Source organism: Bos indicus x Bos taurus, unplaced genomic scaffold, assembly GCF_003369695.1.
Source record: "Bos indicus x Bos taurus breed Angus x Brahman F1 hybrid unplaced genomic scaffold, Bos_hybrid_MaternalHap_v2.0 tig00000250_arrow_arrow_obj, whole genome shotgun sequence".
Lineage (NCBI taxonomy): Eukaryota > Metazoa > Chordata > Mammalia > Artiodactyla > Bovidae > Bos > Bos indicus x Bos taurus.
The window spans coordinates 47,985-55,049 of NW_020867175.1; the positions used below are offsets into that span (position 1 = coordinate 47,985).

The window sequence follows — 7,065 nt, forward strand, 5'->3', positions numbered from 1 at the left end:
TGAAAATTCAGGTCCCTGAGGCTGGGAAAAATCAGGGCAGCATTAGAATTCCCACTGAAGCCTTATTTCTCTTTTCTGCCAACTTCTGCAGGAATGTTATGTCATTACCAAGGAGCTTCTGCTAGTGCATCCCCCAGAAGCACCCTGCCTAATGTGTTCACACAGCAGGGTCCAATAAAATAATGATGTTACAGAGTCTTTCTCCCTGGACTCTGTGAGAAGCAATGGCCAACCATTTTTTGTTTTGTTTTGTTTGTTTTTTCCCCCTTTGCTCTTGTCCAGTGGAAGCCTAGTGAGAACACTGACCACAATGTGAAGTTTATAGGTAGGTGCAAGTGGGTACAGGGCTACTTATTTTACCAAATTGAATTGTTGTCTTGAAAAAATGAGATCTTTAAAGAAAAGAAGTGACTTTATCTCTTTTAATTATATACTTTCTGACTTCGTAGATGAATTCATCGTCACCAAGGTATACAACATTTTGTAGTCCAAATAACACTGCTTCCTAATGTCTTTAAGGTTAGCAGTGTGAAAGGGGCATTTCACATAAACCCCCTGCCAGTATGGCCATGCGCAGTAATAAGTTTTTCAAGCCTGTTCTGTCAGGTCGATTGTCCATCCCAGGTTTTTACAGAGCATCCATTCTCTGTTAAAATGAAGAACATTGGCTGCATTATGTGGACAGAAGAAAGCAATAAAAGGACATGAAAGGAATATCTGTTTTCAAGGCAGCTGAGAACAAGTTGCAGGCTTGGTGTAGCCGCTGTCCCCATTTGAAGAAAATAAGTCCAAGTGGCTGTGTGGAGGTGGTAGTTCATTTTAAGCCATATTTAAAGACTGCTTAGAGACACACTGGCCCCAATCCAGACCATGGTCAGTCGTCTCTTGGTCCCACCAATTAAAATGAGGCAGACACTAGGCCCCGGACATATTAGGCACAGACCAGCAAGGTTTGACATCCTTGTATTCTCAGTCCCTGTCCTAAGCAATTTAGTACATTTCCCAAGAAGGCATAAACCTTGGAAACGGTAATATACCATGCTAAGAGAAAATAAACGATCCTCTGTGGGCTAGGCTTAATTTTGCAAACTCCATTTCCTGGAGATAATTGGCCACTGGACACTTGCAGGAGGATTAGTTGGCTGAAAGTTTCATCTCCTCCCCTGAAATCCTCCCCAATCCTTCCAGCCTGAATTAATCTTCTCTCTGTTGTGCTCCTGTAGCCCTTGATCTCTACCTCAATTGTGACTCTTATCACAGCCTCTGTTGGCATTAGCGCTATTTCTGTGTGTCTTATCTCTCCTACTAGACTCTAGGCTCTCTAAGGAACAAGACTCAATCCTAGTAATTCTTGTATTTATAATATCTAGAACAGGGCAGGTATGTCCTCATTAAATATTTATTGAAAAACTGAAGGATGGATGGGAAGAGGATTTCCTGGTTTTCTCCATCATTATCAAATGTCACTTTCTCCTATCACATGTAGTTTCAGTCAAATCCTTTGGAGGAAAGGTCTGGAACACTTGAAAGATTCTGAAACTTTAAAGGAATAGCAGATCAAGAATGGACTTGTGGACACAGTGGGGAAGGCACAGAGTGGGACAGATGGAGGAAGTAGCATCAACATATATACGCTATCATGTGTAAAATGGATAGCTGCTGAGAAGTCTCTGTATAACACAGGGAGCCCAGTCTGGCACTCTGTGATGTCCTAGTGGAGTGGAGTCGGGGCAGGGGAGGAAGGCTCTCGAAGGAGGGGATATATGTATAATTATGGCTGATTCACATTGTTGTACAGCAGAAACCAACACAACACAACAACAAACCAAAATTTTTTTGTAAAAAAAATTTTAAGTGGGAAAAAAAGGAATACGAGAATTTCAAGGGAGTTTGTGATGAGTCTTTTTGAAGATTAAATGAGTTAACAGAAACTGGCTATAAGTAGCTCTGCTTCTTTTGGAAGGTCTGGGAGTGCACAGGGGCTGGAGGCAGACTATGTACGCCTAGGAGTTTGGAGGTTGCAAGAATACGATTTGCCTTTGAGCAACAAGTGAAGTAATTTATTGGAAGGTCTTAGGGAAGTTCACATAATGAAAGGAAATACAGAGGAACTGGGCTCCAGAAAATACAGGAAATGGGACAACTCAAGACATATATACAGTTGAAACTAAGAAATGACTTTAATTTATAGTCAAATCTGTGCATTGCTTTGGAAATGATTCAACTCAACCCCTCATCCCATTCTTATATAATACCACTCAAGAGCCTAAATCCAGAAAATAATCTATTATAGTTGTCTAAATTGGACCACACACACACATCCTTGGCTTAGAAATGTTCCTTTTGAGGAAGAAATGCTGTCTCTCAAAGAGATGTGATTCCTCAAAAGAAACCAAGGTGCTACTAATAAGAGAAAGAAGAATAAGTGCTTGTCAACCAAAGCACAGCTAATGCCCGTTAAAGTTTACCTTGGAAAATGTGCAAATCAGAAAACCACTATAAGGGATGAAAACTCCCTTAGAGCTAATGGGAAAGATGAAACACTAGAAAACTTCTATTCGTTAAGTAAATTAGACTTGAAATTCCAGTACAAGATGTTTGGACAAGTGCTTTCAAATAGTTTATTCATCATTTGTGTTGCCCACATATTTCAGGAGTTTTGTTTTTTTTTTTTTTTTCTTTTTTTTACCTATTACATTTCTTAGGAAGCCTTCTTTTTTATAGAAAGATGAAAGGGCCAACCTTGAAAGAAGTCATCAAATAATGAATAAATCAGAAATTTGAATTGATGGGAGCATTAAGTTAACAAAGTCTGTCAATGTTTTTCTGTTTTCTCATGTGGGGTATGGGACCAAGTTACAGCTAGGAGGAAAGATGAGCCAGCTGATTTTGTTTAGTGAAATGGAACTTTAGGGATTGCATTATTCCATTTCCAATTTCTTTAATTAACATGTGAAAATTACATTTTGTCAACAGATACTCATAGTGTATCACCTACTAATATTCTCATGGTAAAAGTAAATAGAAAAAGCTAACATCTAAGCCTTTGAAGTACTTCTGTATATCAGATACTCTACTCAGACCTTTTACATGCATTTCTCATTTAATGTTTATAAGAACTCAGTGAAAGAGGTACTCTCAGTGTTAGGAAAATAAGAATCAGAAAAATTATATAACTTGCCTAAGATTACACAACTAAGTGGCAGAAAATAAAGTAATAAAGTAAAATCAGAAAATACTGATGAGGAAAATGAATACACTATATATACGTTAATACATATAATTATAAAAATAACTGCAGAATTTATTTTCTGAATTGTTTAGATGAAATATACTTACAATATGCTGCTGCTGCTGCTGCTAAGTCACTTCAGTCGTGTCCAACTCTGTGCGACCCCATGGACGGCAGCCCATCAGGCTCCTCTGTCCCTGGGATTCTCCAGGCAAGAACACTGGAGTGGGTTGCCATTTCCTCCAATGCATGAAAGTGAAAAGTGAAAATGAAGTCGCTCAGTTGTGCCCAGCTCTTAGCGACCCCATGGACTGCAGCCTACCAGGCTCCCCCGTCAATGGGATTTTCCAGGCAAGAGTACTGGAGTGGGGTGCCCGTTGCCTTCTCTGTACAATATGCTACTTATGTGAAATATCTAGAATATGCACATTTCTAGAAATAAAGTATATTAGTAGTTTCCAGGGGAAAAAGAATGGGAGGATGGAGTGTGACAGCTCATAGGTAGGAGACTTCTTTGGGGGGTGAAGATGTTCTGAAATCAGACAGTGGTATAGGTTGCTCTGTGAATATACTAAAGGCTATATAAATATTAAAAGCCAGGATGAATTTTGTGGTATTATATTATGGTTAATTATGTTTCAGTCAAGCTGATGCTTAAACATAAAAACCACGATCAGTCATTATCTCCCTGAGATGGTAAGTTTGTAGAGTGATTTGTAGTTCTCCAAACTTATTATTTTCATGCATTTCTATAACTTTACTCTTTGTCTACAAATTCTTCCCACTTTCCCACCCAACCCCTTTCCTGCCTTGTAAATTTCTTATTCCTCTTTCATGAACTGACTTAGATTTCATCTCTACTAGGAAATCTCCCTGAATCCCTAGTTCAACCATGAGCTGCATTTATCTGAAGGTTCACATTTTCTTTCCAGTAAAGATCATATTCCATGGTAATTATTTGTTTATGCATCTGTGTCCCCACTAGTGTATAAGCTCCTTAGGTATTTGTGTTTTGAGGCATGTTTGGCCGGTAATGGGTACTTAGAAATGTTTACTGAATAAATAAATGCATGAATGTTTAAAGATAGAAAATTTAATGTTTCCAGGTTGAAGGATTCTGTGATATCAAGGTATTTTCTGATATCAGAAAGTGTCTTGGATTTAAACCTGAAATGCTTGGTATGATGAATTGAGATTACCTACGGAAATTCATGCTACAATGAATATTTGTTTGCCTCCTAAATGTGAGATGCTAGCTCAGTCCTCACATGTCCCAGGATAAGCTGAGCTCCCTAAGAGAAACAAATAAGTCTCCCTACCTCATGGAATTTGTGTGTGCATGCTCAGTGGCTCAGTCATGTCTAACTCTTTTGCAGCCCTGTGGACTGTAGCCTGCCAGACTCCTCTGTCCATGGGATTTTCCAGGCAAGAATACTGGAATGGGTTTGCCATTTCCTTCTCCAGAAGATCTTCCCGACCCAGGGATCAAACCCACATCTCTTGTATTGCAGGCAGATTCTTTGCCACTGAGCCACCTGGGAAGCACACCCACATGGAAAATTCTTGTACAATTAACAAACTATGTTGCAGGACTCTAAAATACTTCATTGGAGTAATTAGCCTTGGTTGTCAGTAATCCAAGATATTTAAAGCTTTGAATCCTGGGTCTCTTGTGGTGGGAAATAGACCCTTTGGTGAATAAATTTTATCCAGATTACTGTGCTTCCAGAACAATGTCTCAGTGCTCTGCTACTGGAACATACTGTGGTTTGAAACATTTGAACAAAGCTATCTCATCAACAAATGTATTAGGAGTGTGCATACAGACTAGCGAACAATACAGTCCAGATGGCCAAAGGTGATCCCAAGAAACCAAATGGCAAGATGTCTGCTCATGCCTTCTTTGTGCAGATGTGCAGAGAGGAACATAAGAAGAAAAACCTGGAGGCCCCTGTCAATTTTGCTGAATTTTCCAAGAAATGCTCTGAGAGGTGAAAGACCATGTCTGGAAAAGAGAAGTCTAAATTCAATGAAAGGCAGATAAAGTGCACTATGATCAGGAAACGAAGGATTATGGACCAGCTAAGGGAGGCAAGGACCCTAATGCCCCCAAGAGACCACCGTATGGATTTTTCCTATTCTGCTCTGAATTCCGCCCAAAGATCAAGTCTACAAACCCTGGCATCTCTATTGGAGATGTGGCAAAGAAGCTGGGCGAGATGTGGAATACCTTAAATGACAGTGAGAAGCAACAAGGCAGCAAAACTGAAGGAGAAGTATGAGAAGGCTAAAGGGAAGTTTGATGGCACCGAGGGTCCTGCCAAAAGTTGCCTGGAAAAACATGGAAGAGGAAGATGAAGAAAATGAGGAGGAAGTGGAGGAGGAAGAGGAATAAAAAATTGTTAATCTTTCACCTTGTGAATACCTTCGAGTAGGGAGCGCCATGATTGACACACCTCTCACCCAAGATGTGTCTGTTCCCATCATTAGGTTTAATACCCAGTTGGCTCATGATCATATCGTAGTCTCTCAAAGTGTTCTAGCAATTGTCATTGGTTTACATGAAGTGGCCATGTGTGTCCAAAGCCCCTGGAAACTGTATCAAAGTTGTACATATTTCCAAACATTTTTAAAAACGAAAAGGCTCTCATGTTCTCCTCACTCTGTGCACTTTGCTGTGGTGTGACAAGGCATTTAAAAATGTTTCTGGGTTTGTTTGTTTTTTTTAATTTGTAAGGTGGTGTGTTAATTCTATGGTCATTGGCTAGAAATCCCGAGTTTCAACTGTACATATCTATAGTTTGTAAAAAGAACAAAGCAAACCGAGACCACACTCTTGATTCTCCTTGCTTGGTACGGAGGCTGTCGGGGTGAAGCCTTCCAGAGGGGCCGTAGCTCAGGGCATACACCGTGGGGCTGGACCCGTGGACACTGCGGTGGGCATGCATTTAGCTTCAGGTTGTCTTGTTTTTGTATATAATGATATAGCATCCTGCAGTCAGCTGGCATGAGAAGTGTTTTGGATCCTTTTTAGTTGAAGTGTGGTAGTTTTAAACTGTTTTTCTTTGAACAAACCATAGAACTCTTCATTGTCAGCAAAGCCAAGAGCCACTGCACCAATAAAGTTCAAGAACCTTCTGTACTAAACATGATCTGCAATGTTCTTTTTTTTTTTTTTTTGTATGTTTAGAATGTTGAAATGTTTCTGAAGTTAAATAAACAGTATTACATTTAAAAAAAAGTATACATACAATGAATTTTGATCAATAAGATTTTGAACTCAAATCTTATATAAGCAGCTGGCGGCATCTGAGAGATAAGAGATCACCATCAGTGAAGAAAATAGACCCTCAAAACATTGCCTTCATGGAGTTTATATTATAGAAGTGGAAGAAATGTAAGGGAAATAATTTCAAGCAGAGAGAATAATTAGGATAAAGGTGATGTCTGATAAGTCGAAGGAGAACAGGATAACCAGGGCATAATGCATATGAGAAAGCAGTGTGATCATTAATATTATTCCCCCAGACAGACTTACTGGTCACGATTATTTGTCCCCTTCCCCAAACTAGTTTTTGCAATGTCAGTCACCATGGTCACATGAGACAGAGTATATTTCCCTGCCCATTGATGTTTAACTTGTTAGGTGACTTGCTTTGGCCAATGGAATGTGAGCAGAATGGTGTGACATTGTCCAGATGATCCTTAACAGACATGGCATATTCCTGTCTGCCTTCCTGTGCCTCTGCCATCAGCAAGAAAGGCCTGCAGGTAGACACGCCCCCACTTCATCCTGACTGCCAGAATTAAACATGGCAATGGCACCCCACTCC

General features: G+C 39.8%; 1 pseudogene; it reads left to right on the top strand.

The window, feature by feature from the left end:
• Positions 1-4,802: 4,802 nt before the first annotated feature.
• LOC113888619 lies at positions 4,803-5,627 on the top strand (annotated as a pseudogene).
• The last annotated feature ends 1,438 nt before the right edge of the window (positions 5,628-7,065 follow it).